We start from the raw sequence: 20,736 nt of genomic DNA on the forward strand, positions 1-20,736 counted from the left end.
TCACGGATTTCACCGTCCATACCTTTCCAGATGAACATTTCACGAATCTTTTCACGAGTTTTAAAGATTCCAAGATGCCCCCCTAATGGGGTCTCATGATAGTACTTGAAGATCATAGGCACAAGAACAGCTGGAACGACAACCTTCATCATCTTGTCATGCCTCGAAGGGCAACATAAAACACTATTCCTCAGAACATAAGGGACAACATGTTCCCCAGAAGAAAGGGTTTCCATTATTGGAGCCAGCGTCGGATCTTCATGTTGGTATTTCTCGATATCCCTAAAGAGCATGGGGGCATCAGTTAAAATGGCATTAACATCAAATAGTGTGGACTCGGGAGGTGATGAACGGTCGACCGGTTCATGGTCCTCAACGTCGTTTGAAAACATACGGCTGAGTCCATCAGCAACAACATTTTCAGTACCTCTGATATGCCTGACATCGAATTGGAAGGCAGAAATACGGATGGCCCAACGGGCTATACGACCAGTACGACGCGGCCTACCTAAGACCCAGCTTAAGGCTTGATTATCTGTCTCCAGGTCGAATTTGACATGTTCCAGATAGAGACGGAACTTTTCTAAGGCAAATAAGACTGCCAACCCTTCGAGCTCATAGATGGAATACTTGGCTTCTTGAGCCGATAGAGTCCTAGATGCATAGGCGATGGGTCGCCTCCCTAGTTCAGTCTCTTGAAGAAGGACTGCAGCTACAGCTGACGATGACGCGTCCGTTTGGACGATGAATTTCTTTGAGAAATCAGGCATAGCAAGGACAGGGGCATTACAGAGAGCTAATTTCAGATCTTCAAAAGCGGCTTGTTGAGAAGATCCCCACTCGAATTTGATGCCTTTCCTACGAAGAAGGTTTAAGGGCGCCGCTCTATTAGAAAAGTTAGGAATGAACTTTCTGAAGAAATTCACCATACCAATGAACCTGGCGATACCTTTAATGTCCTTGGGAGGTTTAAAATCACGGATGGCCTGTGTTCTAGAATGATCGACTGCTACACCATCGGGTGACACAATATGCCCTAGGAATGACATAGAGGGCTTAGCAAAGGCAACCTTGGACAACTTAACAGTTAACCCAGCCTTACGAAGGCGATCGAGAACTTCTCGCAGATGATCTAGATGTTCTTCAAAAGTCTCTGAAAATACGACGACATCATCCAAGTAGTGATATAAGTACTCAAATTTGATGTCGGAGAAGACCCTATCTAGTAGCCTAGTGAGTACAGCTGCTCCGGTGGGGAGCCCGAAAGGCACGCGGTTGTATTCGTATAAATTCCAGTCCGTAGCAAACGCTGTAAGATGTTTAGACTCTTCGGAAAGGGGAATTTGATTATAGGCCTGATTCAAGTCCAAGATAGTAAAGAACTTGGCCTTACGAAACCATGAAAAACAAGAATGAAGGTCGGGAAGGGGCACAGATTGTAACACCACCTTCCGATTGAGAGCCCTGTAATCAATGACAGGCCTGAAGCCTCCTTGGGGTTTCGGGACCAAAAAAATAGGCGAAGAATACGCTGACTTAGAGGGCCTAATAATACCGTCCTTCAACATCTGATCGATGATTTCTTTTAGAGCCTTCATTTTAGGTGGAGATAGCCTATAAGGTGGAAAACGGACCGGAATCGAATCCGTGACCTCAATTTTGTATTCAATAAGGTCAGTAACACCAAGAGTATCAGAGAACACCTCGGGAAACGACTGACACAGTTTGCGAATACTATCAGCCTGCTCCTCAGGTAGATGTCTAAGGTCTAACAACATCTCATCCTGGGTAGGCGAAATAGAAGAACATGACACAGAATTACACTTTAATAGTGGTATTTTACAACTAGAAGCAAATTTGAATGTGCACGACCTAGACTGGAGATCGAGCACAAGACCAGTGTGAGAAATAAAGTCAGCTCCGAATATAATGGGGCAAGACAATTGCTTGGCCACAAACAATTTAACTTTCCATGTAAACTTAAAAATACGAATTTTGACCAGTAAGGAACCTAGAATTTCTAATGGAGATGAATTAGCCGATACGTATTGAACAGGAGAAGAGACATAGTCAGGAAGTTTACAAACCGTTTTCAATTTAGAATACCATTCAGCCGAAATAATCGAACAAACACTTCCTGAATCTAAGAGAGCTGTTATAGGCTCGTTATTTAATTCAATCTTAAGAAAAGGAACAGGTGCGGGGGTATCCGCCGCAATCCTAAGACATTCTTTAGGGCATTCAAAAGATGAATTTGAAGGCTGATCGTTCTCTAAATTTACAACCTGTTTACCAGGGGCTGAGTCTCGGGAAGATGGATTAGTCGACTCAGCCGAAGCCACTAGTCACTTTTTATTATTGGCATAGGTAGAATTTGCACCAGAAGTTGAGCAGGAGGGGGTGCTATTCGAGTTTGGGCAATTCTTGGCGATATGTGAGAAGGCCCCACATTTAAAACAGCCTTGTGCTGAACCAGCTCCATTATTTGCCCTACTACTTTTGACCAATGGACATTTATTGCGAAGATGGTCAGGCGACCCGCAAGCATATCATTTACGGGGTGTGACTGGTCGGCGAGGTGGAGGCCGAGTATTACTAAACGAAGGAGGGGGTTCTTTTGCCACACGCAAGGAATCGGCGTACCTAACTCCTTCCGCTGAGACGGCCAACGCTTCAAGTTCAGAGAAAGTTTGCGGGCACGCCGCGAAACACAAGTATGACCTATAAGATGGTGAAATGCCTTCTACAATAGCCTGTACAATCTGATCTTCAGGAAAATGAAGGGCAAACACCCTAGTGTAAAACTTAATGTCCTGTATGAAATCAGCCAAGTTTTCATCCAAGCGCTGTACACGATAATAGTACTTCTGAATAAGGGAGGACCTGGCCCTAGCCGGGATGAAATTAGCTAGCAAATGGGCATGGAAATCCTCAATAGATGATTGCTCGGCAATGGCTCTTTCGATTTTATCTGAGAGAATACCAATAGCATACGGATAGATGATTTGCAAAATTTGACATGGAGAAAGAGAAAACACAAGGGCATGATCCTGAAATTCAACTAGAAATCTTAAAAATGAAATTACATCACTGGTGGTATTAACAGAAAACTTAGAAATACCTCTGAGCAACATTGCCAATGGATGAGGCAAGCTGCTAAACCCAGGTGACATAGTAGGTAAAGGTTTCAATGGCAAGGAAGTTAATTCAGAACGGATGTTACTCAACGATGCACGGCGTTCAGGCTCGTTGTCCAATGGGGCAGGGATAGTTTGAGCAGCAACGGTTATCCTATTAACTTCTCCCTTGGGAGGCGCTTCCTCACTACCAGAATTCACTATGGTGGGTTGATCAGATTTGGGAGGAACTTCCCCAATTAACAATTGAGTGACCTTACTAGATAATTCGGAAATATTTTCCAGGAGCGTACTAGCTTCCTTCCTCTGAACGTCATTCAGTTTTAGAGACAACAGATCGTTAACCCTATTCGAAAAATGATATAGCCTACCTTGCACACGCTTAATTTGATTCGGAGACGGATCATTTTCATCAAAAAAACTAACTACAGAAGCTAGCCCAGTAATATTCTCGACGATCGTGGAAAGAGAGTCATCAATTTCTTTCTCTCCCAAATTGGGGATGGAAATGGGCAAATCTAGGGACTCTCTAAGCTTGTTAGTGTCTACTGCAACCGTGCCTCCAGATTGCACATTTCTGATAGTTAATTCATAGATCAACTCCTCCTTGCGCAAATAGTTAAGATGAAGAACATCGCGAGGGCCGGGCATGGTGACAGAACAATTTTGAAAAACTCAAAAAATTCCAGCAACTGGGAAAATAGTTAGAGTTCGGAACAAACAATGTTTAGCCGTCAAAAGGGGCTAAATTGAGACCCATTCAACCACGCTCTGCTACCACTTGTTACCGTATTTTGGTGGTAGGTAGAGGTGTAAGAAGGTGCGGGCGGTGAATAGGTCTCAAGCTACTAAAGTGAAATTAATTTTAAAATTTAACAAGGTTATATTTTCTTTTCAAAATTAGGTAACAACAAATAGAACAGGTACTTAGTAGCCGAAACACGATTGAAAAATACATTTACATAGGTACCCCATTTGGGGCTTCAAAAGTCAGAAACATAATTCTTGAGCAATGAGCCCAACCTTACAATGAACACCATACAACAAAGGGGCCGAAAACCCCCAAACATGCCAGAAACATTTGCTTCCAATTACACCCAAAAGCCTCCTTGAGGCAGAAGCACAATTTTCAAGAAAGGGCAACTTCCCCCTAAAATACAAGCCTATCATAGGTCACTCCAAACTCCACTTTTAAGCTGTCCTCCAAGGACGTATACACAGGGGTAAAATACCCAACCTACTGAGGTCTGTTAAATAACAAGAAGGTTAATACATGACCTCTAAAATACAATTTGAGAGGAGGCGAACTTGCACTCCTAATACACTTTGCTTAAGACCTACTTGGCACTAGGCCGTTAATACAAGGGCTAATCCCATACTACAGAGGTGACTTAATAGCAATTTACATTACATTACGGAAGAATTGGTTGAGAAAAATAAGTTCACCTCAAGACGATGTGAGTGGGAGCTCGAGAGGGTTAAGCACTCTCTATCCCGATATGTCGTTTTAAAAGAGAATATATGAAAAGAGTAGTTACATTTTAGGAAAAGGTTACATGGTTGAACGCTTAGAACCCGCCCCGAAAGTTAAACTGCTGAGCTAGCAAAGAAAGAAGTTATTAATCGGCCATTACCTTGTTGTTGACCGCTGCCGAAGAAAGAGGCGCTTCCCGCCCCCTGCTATGTACTTAACACACTGAAAGATGGAACAGAAGTGGCCCGGAGACCCGAAAATCAGCAGTTTATATCCTCTCGCGGAAGGTTCTAGGCGTTAGGGGAAAGAAAACACCCTCCCACAAACTCTTTATTGGGTAGGACCCCGCAACAGATTCAAGTTGGGGGAAGATACACCAGATTGGTCAGAAATTAATAGAAGAAATTCGGGATTGGATACATTCATAACAAGGGGAAGAAAGGGGTAAATATTGCCAACTTAAACAATGACAGAAAGAAATTTAACAAAGAACAAACTCTTGAAATTAAATTTTCTCCAAAAAAATAGTTCTTTGACTCCGCACTAGGTTGCACTATTGTAGATCTTCAGTAGTGTCCTCTAGAAGAGAAAGTTCACACTTCTTACTTCAAGTGAAACAAAACCACAACAAAAATGACACAGTTCAAAAACTCAAAATTTTCCACGTGGTGACATCTTCTGAGAAAGTAGAGAATTAATAGCGTCGATAAAGTTCAGACTTCCTCCAGCAGAGGAGTTTCAACTGGCGCACATTTTAAATTAGCGGAGTGGAGGTGTACCGCCCGGTACAATAATAATAATAATAATAATAATAATAATAATAATAATGGATTCACGTCCCGCTAACTACTTTTACGGTTTACGGAGACGCCGAGGTGACGAAATTCAGTCCCTCAGGAGTTCTTTTACATGCCAGTAAATCTACTAGGATGTCCCAAACAATTTATTTCTTGGTAGAATTCCAAAATTTACAAAATGACAAATGTCAAGCGACAGGATCTTTATCAAGAGCGTCTCAAAATTAAAGTGGCCGAACGCCGTTGTGGAGAGTTCCGCGCCATTGTAAGTGGCGACAATAACATTTTTTAAACTCAGACTGATCACCAGCATATTTGCCTAAAGTACCAATTACACAGAAAAATACTTGCTAGAGGATATGCATGTGATGAGCCTTATTATTGGTGCCTGGTGGGCGAACCTCAAAAAGGATAGTAGAAATCATTAGAGTCTTCGGGATCAGAACTGATGAAGTCGTGGACTAGGGCATAACAGCTCGCAGGGAGTCTATCCTCATTTTCAGATATCATCGGAAAAGGCTAACTGACCTCAAGTCCGAATCGTAGGGCCTACTTATATTCTAACATTAGTAAAAGTTAGTTCTCAAAGTGTTCTTATAACTTCTTACGGGTTTTAAACGTTTTCACTAATTCTTCACTAATTCTTCTTAACGGTGAGGCCTGCGAAGGAAGTCGTGTCACTTTCAATTCATCCTTCCTTGTTTTTCCTCTTCCGTTCTTTCCAGTATTCCTCCGTCATTGCACTATGTTTTATTCGTCTTTCCCCAGAACAATTTGGATCGGGTCTCCTTTCCATTCTTCCTTGGAATCCTTGCATTCTTAAAACTTTCTTTTTAATATTCCCGTTTCCATAGTTTCCTCTTCTCTCATTTTATTTCTTTCTAAATCTTCCTTGACCTCTCGTATCCAGCTCGTTGTTGACTTTTTTAGAATTGTTTAAATTTGTAGATCTAATTTCGGAATTGTTTTTTATTTTCCGATTTCTTTACGAACTAATTTAAAAAATCAACATTCACTGTACTGTCCTCGGGTAGCCTCTAGGTGGAGGAAGAATTTAAAATAAATAAATAAATAAATAAATAAATAAATAAATAAATAAATAAATAAATAAATAAATAAATAAATATACTTCATTTCAACAATACCTATTCCTCGGAATTTATACTACAGACGGGTACCGGTACTTCGAGTCTCGAGAGTTCGATATTCCCATAAATCCGAGCAGAAATTTTTTAATTAAGCGACAGAAAAAATCGTAACTTGTCAGTGCGTGATTGCCTCATACGAGGCGAAAGCTGAACACTACAGATGGGAGAATGACCTTAACGTTGTCTGGCATTTCCCTTAACCCTCAAACTAGAGGCAGGTATGTGTTATGTTGAAGAGCAGACCGAGGTGATTCCGGCGGATAACCTACTGTTAAGCCGGTGCCGTGATACTGCTGCTCAAAAACAGCGCAGTGCGTCAAAATACAAGACACTTTACAATTCTTTAAAACTATTACGAAATGTGTTTTCTTTTCATCGCAACTGAAATACGCTCTACAACGTTCAACTTAAATAGTATTTTATTTTCAAGACACTTGACATTTTTTTAAGTGTATGGCATATGCTTGTTTTTATTTTCTTAACTGAAGTGCTGTGACGTTTAACGTGCGTGATTTTCTTTTCGTATACACAGGCTTCCTCGTGTAATTTCGTAATCCCAGTGTATTCTATAGTTGCAGGCAGTATCTGGACGTCCACCACAAATTACTGTACACATTCACTCAGTTTTGAAAATAAGTTGAGAACTAACTTACCTCGCAGTACAGTCTTGCGTGTAGCCCTCCTGAAGCAGTTTGCTGAATGGATTTTCTTGTCAATATAGAATTGTCTCCTCAGTTGATGTTCATATCTTGACAACTGAACACCGCCCCGAAACCTGAAATAAAAATCATGGTATTTTTTTACTGTTGATTAAGTTTACTGCCATGGAACATATCCTACCTTCTGTGAAATCTATTCCAATAATTAGATGCTATATTTAAAATAGTTAACTTACAAAATTAATTTAAAAATCCATGACTCCTTATGAATCCTTATGGGCCATGGCCTACCGAGCGATCACTGCTCAGTCCGAAAGCCTCCAGATCAGGGGAGCGAATTTTCTCCGCCGCTATTCTTGCCTTTGTAGACCGGATCTGCGATCTCACCGTCAGATAGCTCATCAATTGTAGTATCTTACGCGAAGTGGACATCGAACCAGCCCTCAGACCCAGATAGGAATCCCAGACATTGCCGCGAATCAAACCCGGAGCCTCGGGGTGAGAGGTAGACACACTGCCCTTAGGCCGTGGGGCCACAAATAATATTAATTAATGTTATTGGTTTTACGTTCCACGATCTACTTTCACGGATTACGGAGACGTCTGGGTGACAGAACTTTTTCACGCAGGAATTCTTTAAATTCCATTAAATCTACTGACAAGAGGCTGACGTATTTGAGCACTTTCAAGTACTACCGGACTGAACAGGATCAAATTTGAGCTCAGAAAGCCAGCGCTCTATCGCCTGAGTTACGAAGAATGGTCAATAATAATAATAATAATAATAATAATAATAATAATAATAATAATAATAATAATAATAATAATAATAATGGATTACGGGAGACTTCTAAACTTCTAAACATTCTCAGGGAATTTGGAGTCTACGATAAGTCGCTGGTACTGATACAACAGACTTTTTTTTTATACAATTGGCTTTACGTCGCACCGACACAGATAGGTCTTACGGCGACGATCGGACAGGAAAGAGCTAGGAGTGGTTAGGAAGCGGCCGTGGCCTTAAGTAAGGTACAGCCCCAGCATTTGCCTGGTGTGAAAATGGGAAACCACGGAAAACCATCTTCAGGGCTGCCGACAGTGGGGTTCGAACCAGCTATCTCCCGAATACTGGATACTGTCCGCAGTTAAGCGTCTGCAACTATCGAGCTCGGTTACAGACTTTCACTGGCACACAAACACATATCCCTTGGCGAGATCATTACTCCGAATGACAATGAATATGAAGCACTGGGGGAGAGGAAGGACGATGGAATTGGCATTTAAAATGAGCCATGATACAAATCCAAGTCCACCACCTACCAGGATAACCTGAGACATTACTGCGTAGTAGTCAGACCGGCATGCATTTACGCTGCAGAAACACTAGCAACAATGGAAAATATCGTCGTTGCCGGGACCAAACCTCCTATGTGATAATATTTTTGGAGATCTACCGACCCGCAGCACATACATTATGAAGAGCGAGAATGCCGTGACAAGATTCACACAATATTGCACCTTAGGTGACAGAACATTACCGGCCAAAGTTCTAAGCTAAAATATTTCACATAGGAGGTTTTGTCCCGGCAGCGACGATATGTTGATACAGAAAAGGGAAAGGAAGTTCCTCAGGAAGGTATTGGGTCGTAATAAAGTGTCCGAGGGTTTTTTCTTCCACTTGAGGTCAAACAAAGAACTGCATGCGAAAGTCGAAAAATCACCACCGTTACGAAACAATGAAAGGTAATCTTCTGTGGTCACCTGAAGAGAATGAACCAGTAGCGATTGGAGCACAAATTGCTCACTTTAGAGAAAAAAACCGGAAATCTCATCATCGCTGACTGAATGAGGTGGATGAAGACATGCAGGTAAATTACACTGACTGACAGTGACAATGCAACACCAAGAAGGAGTGGTTCGAAAGGGATGAAAGTTGGGGAAAAAACAGAGACGGCACGGACGATTAATTGATGTTTATTTCAAACCGATATGCATGTTACACAATGCGCACGGCATCGACTCAGTAGGATGTAGGACCACCGCGAGCGGCGATGCACGCAGAAACACGTCGAGGTACAGAGTCAATAAGAGTGCGGATGATGTCCTGAGGGATGGTTCTCCATTCTCTGTCAACCATTTGCCACAGTTGGTCGTCCGTACGAGGCTGGGGCAGAGTTTGCAAACGGCGTCCAATGAGATCCCACACGTGTTCGATTGGTGAGAGATCCGGAGAGTACGCTGGCCACGGAAGCATCTGTACACCTCGTAGAGCCTGTTGGAAGATGCGAGCAGTGTGTGGGCGGGCATTATCCTGCTGAAACAGAGCATTGGGCAGCCCCTGAAGGTACACGAGTGCCACCGGCCGCAGCACATGCTGCACGTAGCGGTGGGCATTTAACGTGCCTTGAATACGCACTAGAGGTGACGTGGAAACATCCGCAATAGCGCCCCAAACCATGATGCCGCGTTGTCTAGCGGTAGGGCGCTCCACAGTTACTGCCGGATTTGACCTTTCTCCACGCCGACGCCACACTCGTCTGCGGTGACTATCACTGACAGAACAGAAGCGTGACTCATCGGAGAACACGACGTTCCGCCATTCCCTCATCCAAGTCGCTCTAGCCCGGCACCATGCCAGGCGTGCACGTCTATGCTATGGAGTCAATGGTAGTCTTCTGAGCGGACGCCGGGAGTGCAGGCCTCCTTCAACCAATCGACGGGAAATTGTTCTGGTCGATATTGGAACAGCCTGGGTGTCTTGCACATGCTGAAGAATGGCGGTTGACGTGACGTGCGGGGCTGCCACCGCTTGACGGCGGATGCGCCGATCCTCGCGTGCTGACGTCACTTGGGCTGTGCCTGGACCCCTCGCACGTGCCACATGTCCCTGCGCCAACCATCTTCACCACAGGCGCTGCACCGTGGACACATCCCTATGGGTATCGGCTGCGATTTGACGAAGCGACCAACCTGCCCTTCTCAGCCCGATCACCATACCCCTCGTAAAGTCGTCTGTCTGCTGGAAATGCCTCCGTTGACGGCGGCCTGGCATTCTTAGCTATACACGTGTCCTGTGGCACACGACAACACGTTCTACAATGACTGTCGGCTGAGAAACCATGGTACGAAGTGGGCCAGTCGCCAACGCCGTGTCCCATTTATCGTTCGTTACGTGCGCAGCACAGCGGCGCATTTCACATCATGAGCATACCTCAGTGACGTCAGTCTACCCTGCAATTGTCATAAAGTTCTGACCACTCCTTCTTGGTGTTGCATTTGCTCTGTCAGTCAGTGTATATAACACCACACGACATAATGGAGGGGACCAGCTTTAGGAAGACAGTTGCGGGGTTGAGGTCTTGTATCAATCAATCAATCAATCAATCAATCAATCAATCAATCAATCAATCAATCAATCAATCAATCAATCAATCAATCAATCAATCAATCAATCAATCAATCAGTCAATCAATCAGTCAATGACTACTGACCTGCATTTAGAGCAGTCCCCCAGGTGGCAGATTCTCTATCTGTTGTTTTCCTGAAGTTTTCTGAAATGATTGCAAATAATTTGGAAATTTATTGAGCATCTCCCTTGGTAAGTTATTCCAATCCCTAACTCCCCTTCCTATAAACGAATATTTGCCTCAATTTATCCTCTTGAATTCCAGAGAAAGAACCAGCTAACCCACGGAACATCTCGGCGAAAGAACGACTGAAAAGGAGCGTGGGGTTGAAAAACGTTTGGTTACAATGTAAACTAAAAGATTTAGGCCTATGAAAGAGATGCAGATTGTTTGTGTAACCGTAGACCACAGTTGCCTGTATTGATGTAAACAAGCAAATGAGTAAGTTTTTTTTGCAGGCTGTTTTACATCGCATCGACACAGATAGGTCTTATGGGGACGATGCGAGAGAAAATGGCTAGGAGCGGGAAGGAAGCGTCCGTGGTCTTAATTTAGGGACAGTACAGGCATTTGCCTGATGTGAAAATGGGAAACCAGGGAAAACCATCTGTATGGCTGCCGACAGTGGGGTTCGAACCAAGTAAGTAAATGATGATGATGATGATGATGATGATGATGATGATGATGACGACGATGATTATTATTATTTTGTACGGAACAAATGATCTACATTATTTAACACAAATATGTCCGTAATAAATTAGAAATGAACATCGAGATTCTTCAACCAGGAAAGCGCTGTGCTTCCATGAACTCTTCCCAAACACCTGTGAAGCTACGCTATGGACACTCCCGAATGATGTGATTCATTGTCTGTTCTTGAGTTCCGCAGTCGCAAGCAGGTGAATATAGCCATCCACATTTGCGCAGCGTTGCTTTGCACCTAGGCCTACCATGACCAGTTCGTACGCGGTTTAGTTGGCACCACGTAGCTCTTGGTAGATCAGTTCCTGGAACATGTTGAGGAGGATCATCTAATTGGATTTGATGAGATGATGAGGAAACTTTCCAGCCTTCCTTCCAGACTTTGTTGATGATAATAATATCAGAGTACAGTACCACTATTTTCGAGAGACAAGAGACTACCTCTCTCCTAATTGGCCCAGCATGCCTCTTCAGTGACGCCTAGACTCTCTGCGACAACTGTTGGTGGGGTTGTTGGAGATCCAAACACAGTTTGCCCTGAAAGTTCAACACACATACCTGTGCTGAGTAGCTCAGATGGCAGCGCTGCTCAAGTTGGCAGGTTCGAAATCAGCCCAGTCCGGTGGTATTTGAAGCAGCCCAAATACTTCAACCTCCTGTTGGTAGATTTACCGGTACGTTAAAATAATTTCACAGGGCGAAATTCCAGCACGTCAACGTTAAGGTGGTCAGTGGGGCGTGAAACCAATAGCGTTATTATATTATCAACACACATACATTACATTTTCCTGGAATGAGTTTAGGTTCTGCCGACATCTGAAATAAACAGCCCTTAGCGCAAAGTTTACCTAGGCAGTCTATAAACGACTTCTCAGCGGTTGAGTGGTTATCACGCTGGCTTTTTCGTACCCAACATCGCGGATTCCATAGCGACCAAAGGCGGAAAATATTTGAAGACGAGTAAATTCATAGCTTGCCTGATTCATGCTAAATATGTAAAAAAGACCATGTTGTACATTCGGCTAAATTTTTCTCATTTTTCCTGCTCGTCTATGTAGAGTTCTCGTTTCGCTAACTGGATCGCTGACTATGGTTAAATATAGTGGCACGATCTTTGTAGTGAATAGAACGTCGAAATTTACATGGAGGTCTTTTAGGTGGTGTAAACTGAAAATATTTTTCAGCCATACAATATTATTATTATTATTATTATTATTATTATTATTATTATTATTATTATTATTATTATTATTATTATTATTATTTAGACGTTCACGGCCCGAGAAACTATTCATTATGTATATTTTGTATTTATGTCGTGTAATGAACTGTATAACCTCTCAGCGCGTTTCAAAAGGAACCCTGCTTTTCTTCATCAGGAGAAACAGAAAAAATGAAACACGACGCATCAAAGGTTGCTAAGAGAAAGCAACATGGAACTTAAAATGATGCCCTAGGATGCAATAGGGACGCCATTTTAGCCGCATGCTAGAGACAACGAATAGCAACAGTAAAGCATTATTTTCGAATGGTTCGGATAATAAGTAGCCATGATTCACTAAGGTTGCACCGTGTATCGCGGTTGAAATTATCTGAATGTTTATGTATTTCAACCGCCTCCCTGATGATTCTGGGGCGATATTGTTGTATACGGGCAAGAACATCTCCTCCTTGGAATATTCCATCATGACCACGTGTTAAGGCATGATCAGCAACAGCTGATTTATCAGGTTGGTTGAGTCTGATTCACCTGTTATATTCTTTGATGCGACTACATATTGTTCTCGAAGTCTGCCCAATACAAAACTTGCCACAAGTATAAGAAACTCTGTAGATAACAGGTAGTTGCAATTTAGGCAAACTGTCTTTAGTTGGACGCAGGGGTTATCTAATCTGAACTGAAGTTCCAAATACAGTTCGTACATTGTACCTAAGTAAGATTTTAGCAATACGATCCGTCGTGTTACGTATGTAAGGCAGGTAAGCAGTTCCTTTTACATCTTTTTTCTTAACAGACGTCCGGTTATGCGTCGGTTTCGGAACCATAGAGATCAAAGCTTTGCTGCAAATCTTGCTCTCAACGGTGGTTCTCAATGTGTTAATATCTTCTTGTAGACCTCACACTTCACAAATACCCCCCTGGCCCTGGAAGTTAGAGTTATAAGGATACCATGTTTCTGGGCATGGTGATGGTGAGAATCTGCGTGGAGGTATCGTATCTACTGGTTTGTGAAGGTTTAAGATAAACGCTGTATCCTAAGGATCCATTCTCTTTTTCGGTGACGAGAACACCTAAAAAGGGTATTTTGTCGGCAGATTCCATTTCCATAGTGAAGCAAATGGAAGGATGCTGGCGAATAAGGTGATCCAGGAAATGACCAAGATTATCTTCATCTTCCGTCCAAACAACGAACGTATCATCCACATATCGCAACCAGATCTTCGAATTGCAAGGTGCCGACAACAAAGCTTTCTCTTCGAAGTTCTCCATGAAGAAATTAGCCTCAACAGGTGAGAGAGGCCTTCCCATGGCCACACCACATAAAGAAGGTGTTCCTCTTAGGCCTATTGTTAGTACGATTCGTTCCCCTACTTATGCCCTTTCTAAATATTTAGGTAGTCTACTTCAACCACTTCTAGGTAACACCCCTTCCTATATTAAGGATTCCACACACTTCATTGAGAAGTTAAAAGCTATATTACTTCAGCCAGGTGATATCTTAGCGAGTTTCGACGTGGCATCTCTGTTTACGTGAGTACCAATTGATGGTGTCATGTCTCTCATTAATGAGATTTTTAATGAAGATATAGCAAGACTTTTCTATCACTGCATACCACCTCCTACTGTCTATGGAAAGGGGATTATTATAAACAGACAGATGGCGTGGACATGGGAGGTCCTCTCTCTCATGTTGAGGCTAATTTCTTCACGGAGAACTTCGAAAAGAAAGCTTTGTCGTCGGCACCTTGCAACTGAATATCTGGTGGCTATAAATGGTTGATACGTTCATTGTGTGTACGGAAGATGAAGACAATCTTGGCCACTTCCTGGATCACCTTAATCGCCCAACGCTTCCATTGCTTCATGTCTCTCATTAATGAGATTTTTACTGAAGATATAGCAACGGAATCTGACGGCAAAATACCACTTTTAGATGCTCTCGTCACCAAGAAAGAGGATGGATCTTTGGGACACAACGTTTATCGTAAGCCTATACACACCAATAGATACGATATCTTCACGCAGTTTCTCACCATCATCTAGCTTAGAAACATGGTGTCCTTACAACTCTAACTACCAGGGCCAGGAGGATTTATGAAGTGTCAGCTCTACAAGAGGAAATTAACACCTTGAGAACCACCTTTGAGAGCAACGGTTACAGCAAAGCTTTGATCTCTACAGTTCTGAAACCGAAGCGAAATCGGAGGTCTGTTAATAAAAAAGATGTAAAAGTTGCTTACCTAACTTACACACGTAACAAGACGGATCGTATTGCTAAAATCTTACTTAGGTACAATGTACAAACTGTATTTGAACTTGAGTTAAAATTAGGAAATTCCTGCGACCAACTAGGCCTAAGGGCAGTTTGCCTAAATTGCAACAAACTGGTATCTACAGAGTTTCTTGTACTTGTGGCAAGGTTTATATTGGGCAGACTTCGACAACGATATATACGTAACAGGTGTATCAGACTCAACTAACTACAAAACTACAAAATTGAAAGCTCATAAAATTGATCTACAATAACATTACGTTGACTATTGTTTGTTGTGATGTTCTTTGTCTCTTATGGTGCCACTCATCTCCGATAGATGGGAAAACCGGTGGGTAACGAGTATAATATCCTGCCTGAATATTGGCGGGAAATAGCAGATAATTAGATAACTTTCTTCTCTACCATACCATTCATCTGGTTCATACATTTTCTGATACTGTTGGCAAGTAACACGCTGGTTCATCACAGTATTCCAGCTATTCGTTCCATACTCGGACGTGCTGATTGGATTGATCAGTGGGCACAATTAACAGAATAATGACAGAGGCTCGCTTATGACCTGGCCTAAAATTATAATTTCGACCTATTCCAAATTATACTACCACAATTCATTAAATAACTTGAAATCTAACCCTGAAATGAGCCGTTGCTTAAGAAAAGCTTCTTCCTCTTCACTTTTATTAAATCCTACATTCATTTTATTCCAAATTAGCAGCCAAGAGGGGGTTTCTCCTCTCGCTTGGAGGAAAAATTTGCCTCCAAGTCAGATAGACTTTCCCCCACCAGTGTAGTGAATTGAGATTTTTCCAACTCATCGGGTAGTCCTAGGAAACAGAGAGAAAAACCGGCATATTTTTTTTTCCCTGGGACTCTTCACTGTTCACCCACCACCCCACCTCTGAAAATAAAAGGGTCTTCACAACTCACAGCTTACAGCTCACAGCTGTCTGTGACCTGATCATTCCAGCTCTGGAACTTTGGACTGTTAGATCGGCAGCGTACTGCTGTTCGTTAAAAAGTGAGAAAATGTGTGTTTTTTCATTTCATCGAGTATTTTATATGATGGCATTCCTTTTAATCGCCACATTCCTACTGGCATCATTGTAATGACCTATGTTGATTTCAGTTGGGAAAACCAGTAAGGCAGTCTTTCTGAGGATGTAAAAAGGCAAGTGGAGAGTGAGAGTCTGCCTTAATTATAATACTTTTCCCAACTTGATTGTGAGTGATGGTAGGCAAGGGGGCCTACCATTACAATGAAAATTCCCTAAACCAGTCTTCACATAAAAAAAGACGTTTGGTGACTTCCCCGTCAAGTTTCTAGAGCAACGTTAAGAGCAATTTATTACAATCTTGCTCACAACGTGTACACTACCTAAACTACAGTAGAAGTCTGTATACAATGTAGAATTCCTTAGTGAAGCACTGGTACATCAGCTAGTTTATTACTAAAACAATACCGAGCTTTCCGCCAAATAACATTGGCCTTCATCAGGGCATGTGAATGTGAGGTTCTTCTTCTGACAGTGATCATAGAAATTCTTGAAAGAACGTGGAAGTACGACCATATTATCCACTGCCTCCCCACTAACTCGACTTAAGCATCATCGCGCTGTGCTGTGGTGGTTGGGAGTGAAGTTACTGATTCACCGCCCTCTGTCGACAGTTCCTGGAGTGCGTCGTGAAAACCACGTAAACATATACCAGAACAGACTCTCCTTAAAGACGGCTCTGAAATTGTTTCAGCTGAAGATAATACCTGTTGTGGAATACGGCTTGGTTTTCGTCTACCCATATCCGAAGAAGGAACTCTTACCGCTTTTAGAAAAAGTTAAAGAGACTTTCTTGAAAAAGGTTTCGTGTGTTTCAAAGTACACTCTTTCACGACTGGCTTACGAACCGACAAGGGAACTATTTTACACTGAGGAACTTCGTCTTAGATGTCCCTACACTCCACTCCAGGATACGAACTACTATTGTATGGAGAGACTTCTATGCCACTGATGCAATGGTTTATGAAGACTGGATGCGCAAACGGTACGACTCAAGACATAGTCACTAGATTCGTCAGCCATGATTTTAATTATAAACTGTGTGAAACAAAACGGTTCCATGAGCCATGTATGTGATTGCTGTGGAAATCTTTGTGAACGAAACCACGCGATGTACTGCAAACTCCGAAAATAATCCTGTTATGATGGCTGTTAGATTGTGTAAGTTAATACTGTGTCATTTCTGTGCTATTTTGGAATTATAATATTGTGTATAATTCATTATTCATAATGGACATTCGCTGCAATGAATGTTTCATTCATAATATTATTTAGTTATTAATTTGATATTTTTCTGTCATTGTCCACTCCCTATTTATTCGTAATATTTTTATCAATTTTAATTAACTCCACTACTGTTAATCCTTATCTGATTTACTCGTTTTATCTTATAAACTGTACTTGATTACCATTATATTTTAAATTAATGCTGTAAAAATCTAAACTTTTTATGTGGTTAAGTGTAAGAGAGGGCCAATGTTCTGAACTTCGCCACATTGTAAAGACATAAAATAATGGATGTGTATGCAACTTGTCACTGTCATTGTACGTATCCTAGCAATGCAGATTTTCCCACCTGATCATCATATATCCTTCACAAACACCAAAGAGCACAGGCACGTTAAAATCGAGGAACCAGTTCACAGCGAGCACGTTCATAGGAAGAGCGTTAACTTCGGAATAAACATCTGCGAACATGTAATTCCACCAACTGTGGTGGATCATGCGATGCATTACGGTATATGAACGTTACGTGTACGTAGTGTTGATTAAATTAATTAAAACACACCAGAAATAATAAAGTTATAGCCAACTGTCTCTCTCTAAACAGCGAGTGTCCATTGATGCAATAATAATTACTTTTAATCAAAACGTTACGGACGTGACGTGTGTGTATGAACACTCGCGAGTGAGCTTGAGGGGTATTCTAGGATCCCAAACGTCATTTATTCTCAGATGTAACAACCGGAGCTGATCGGCATGAAAATGAGCTGTATGGTGCCATAAACTGAATTATTGTACAGAAATAATTTCAGTACTCTAGTCAACATTGGTTTGAAATTAGCTCTCCTTCCAAGCGGAACAAACCAGCCATTCTTTCTCTTAAAGTAGGATACGTTTGTGCGGTTTCTCTGCTCAGAAGAGGAACACGGATACAGTTATAATAGTCAGTGTAATGCATGCGTGTATTCTGTCGTGGTCACAGTTACCTTAAACTATAGGTGGGAGTGAGAGATTCCGCTCCTTGAGCCAAATGCATTAACGCGGGCAGAGTCAAGGAGCCGAGAGCAACTGAAGTTTATCTAACAGTTTGTACTGTAAAGACTAGATGGCGATATGTGGAGTCAAGGCGCAACCATAGTTACAGCATTGTACCCTGCAATAAAATAGCACATTATGGTAGAGTGCGTTGTGTAGTTAAAATACTTATGGCTCATTTTGTAGACAGTATTGCTGCTTTCAAGCAAATATTAGAGGTTTTGCAGCGTGAGATGTTGAAAGGGTTTATTTCCGTCACTACATTGACCTAACGATGGGGTTCAGAAGAGAGCCTAACTACTTTAAATGAGGAGCAAACATGTGCTTACTAACACTTAATTCAATTAAATCACGACAAAAATATTTATTGAATTAGCTAAAAAAATCACTTAATAATTTTACATAACGTGAGTCTTGTCATTTTTATTTTATTATTGTTTCACATTATATTTAAAGAAATGAAAAAATAATTATAAATTCATAGAGTACAAAAGCCAGAGAACGAGAATAAAGCCTGAAGGTCGGGCACCATTAGCCCAACCGATAACTGAGAGTTAATCCATGCGATCCATGGAAAATCTCACCTTCAAAAAGTAGAATTCCACATTTACATTTAATTAAGTTTATCCACCAGTCTAGTTTCCTATCGGATATTGGAACATCCCCCGAATGGACCCTTAATCGAACCAAATCAACTATCAGTTGCTTTGGATAGGTTGCAAAATATTACTAGAAAGCATGGTGTTCACTACAAGTTAACAGCAATGGTCACAATCAATAAATAAAATTCCATCATGTATTGTCATCTCATGACATCCTTAAGTTACAGAACAATCCCGATGCTGAAACATGCATTACCCAAACAGATGTACCGGGCCACTTGGCCGTGCGCGTAGAGCTTGCATCCGGGAGATAGTAGGTTCGAATCCCACTATCGGCAGCCCTGAAGTTGGTTTTCCGTGGTTTCCCATTTTCACACCAGGCAAATGCTGGGGCAGTACCTTAATTAAGACCACGGCCGCTTCCTTCCAACTCCTAGGTCTTTCCCATCCCATCGTCGCCATAAGACCTATCTGTGTCGGTGCGACGTAAAGCCCCTAGCAAAAAAAAAAAAAAAAACCCAAACAGATGTTCAGAAGGAATCAACAACAACTTGATCCGAAGGGATCTTACGTTGCATCGTCCTGAAGGAACGAAACTGCAAGATGCAGGAAAACACTAATTCATTACGCATTTAGAAGAAATGCCAAACACTGGAGTTAAAGAAAAGTGATAAGCCACTGAGAAAAGTGATAAGCCACTTGAAAATGTTCTTACTGAACGAACTTTTAGGTCATAAACGGTTATGTCGTTAAGTTTACTAAATTAAAAGACCACACTACAACACAAATGAAGGAAATTTTTCCTATTTTCTATAACTACGACTACCATTACAAATCTCTATACCTACACTTGTCCCTTTAAACTAAACTGCAAGTAATCGGTAGAACAAACGTCTCATCTACCATAAAGTGAAATAAGGAAAATTGAAAATAAAATATATTAACAGCAGACTAATCGAAACCGCATTCGTAGCGTACATTCCACATAAATCAACTAACGAGTAAGTGTTAACACACGGTACTATGATAAGATACAGGATATCCAAAGAATAAATCTATAAGGTATAGGAAAAGTGAATAGAAAGTTTATCGAACTTGAATGCGCGCGGCTAAGCAGTAATGATCAATCTCCATTAGCTAGGTTTCCATGTGGAATAACCCTCACATTCATGCCACTACTAATGCAATGCTATTATGGGAGCACCTTACGGCTAGTAAAAATTATGCCGAAACATGGCCTGAATAATACCTACTAACATCTTTCACATCCGTATTCACTACTGCAGACACTAATATCGTTCAAGTCGATTCGCAGAAATGACTAACCTATGACTTGACTATATACAAACGACGCCCTATTCCTATCGTTGAGCCTACACAGTGTCTACACATCCTTAACTTATATAATACACGCAGCATCCTAAACCTATCGTTGAGCCAATGTTGAGATGTCTACACATCATTTACACTGTCAGGCAAAATCGAAACTTCAAACTCAATCCCAGATATTTAAATCTAATCCTCGTTGAAACTCTAACATAATGAAATGAAATTCACCACAGAGTGAACTCGAACCTGGAAATATAACTACAGTATGTCCATTCTTACAATAAAGCGTGAAATTCAAAATTAAAAAACATGTCCGAATAGTTTAATCCATTCCTCAATACATGCAGTGAGGTTCGCTAAATAAAAAAAATCAACTCTCGTTTGATTTTAAGTAATATCGCTGAAAACAGTAATCACCACCATCACGAAATCCAAAGCATAACTCAAGTGTGAGGCTCCAAATGGCCTATCACCTCAACGTTCCAAACATGTATTGCCGTGAACTGTCCAGTGAAGTAACTTTCCATCAATCTACTCAAGCTAGACTATCATTACAATAACGTCCGACTCGTTGGCTGAACGGTCAGCGTACTGGCCTTCGGTTCAGAGGGTCCCGGGTTCGATTCCCGGCCGGGTCGGGGATTTTAACCTTAATTGGTCAATTCCAATG

At 41.6% G+C, this 20,736-nt stretch overlaps 1 long non-coding RNA gene across 2 annotated transcripts in view; it reads right to left on the reverse strand.

The window, feature by feature from the left end:
- Nucleotides 1–7,208: 7,208 nt before the first annotated feature.
- LOC136867424 (uncharacterized) overlaps nt 7,209–20,736 on the reverse strand; it is an 800,122-nt gene continuing 786,594 nt past the window's right edge. Inside the window, exon 4 of one of the 2 annotated variants that reach the window (XR_011017985.1) lies at nt 7,209–7,331. This is a non-coding gene — a long non-coding RNA (uncharacterized lncRNA). The remainder of the gene's footprint in view (nt 7,332–20,736) is intronic. The other variant, XR_010859686.1, reaches the window with a different exon arrangement.

The sequence above is a fragment of the Anabrus simplex genome, chromosome 3 (genome assembly GCF_040414725.1).
Source record: "Anabrus simplex isolate iqAnaSimp1 chromosome 3, ASM4041472v1, whole genome shotgun sequence".
In the NCBI taxonomy this organism is placed as follows: domain Eukaryota; kingdom Metazoa; phylum Arthropoda; class Insecta; order Orthoptera; family Tettigoniidae; genus Anabrus; species Anabrus simplex.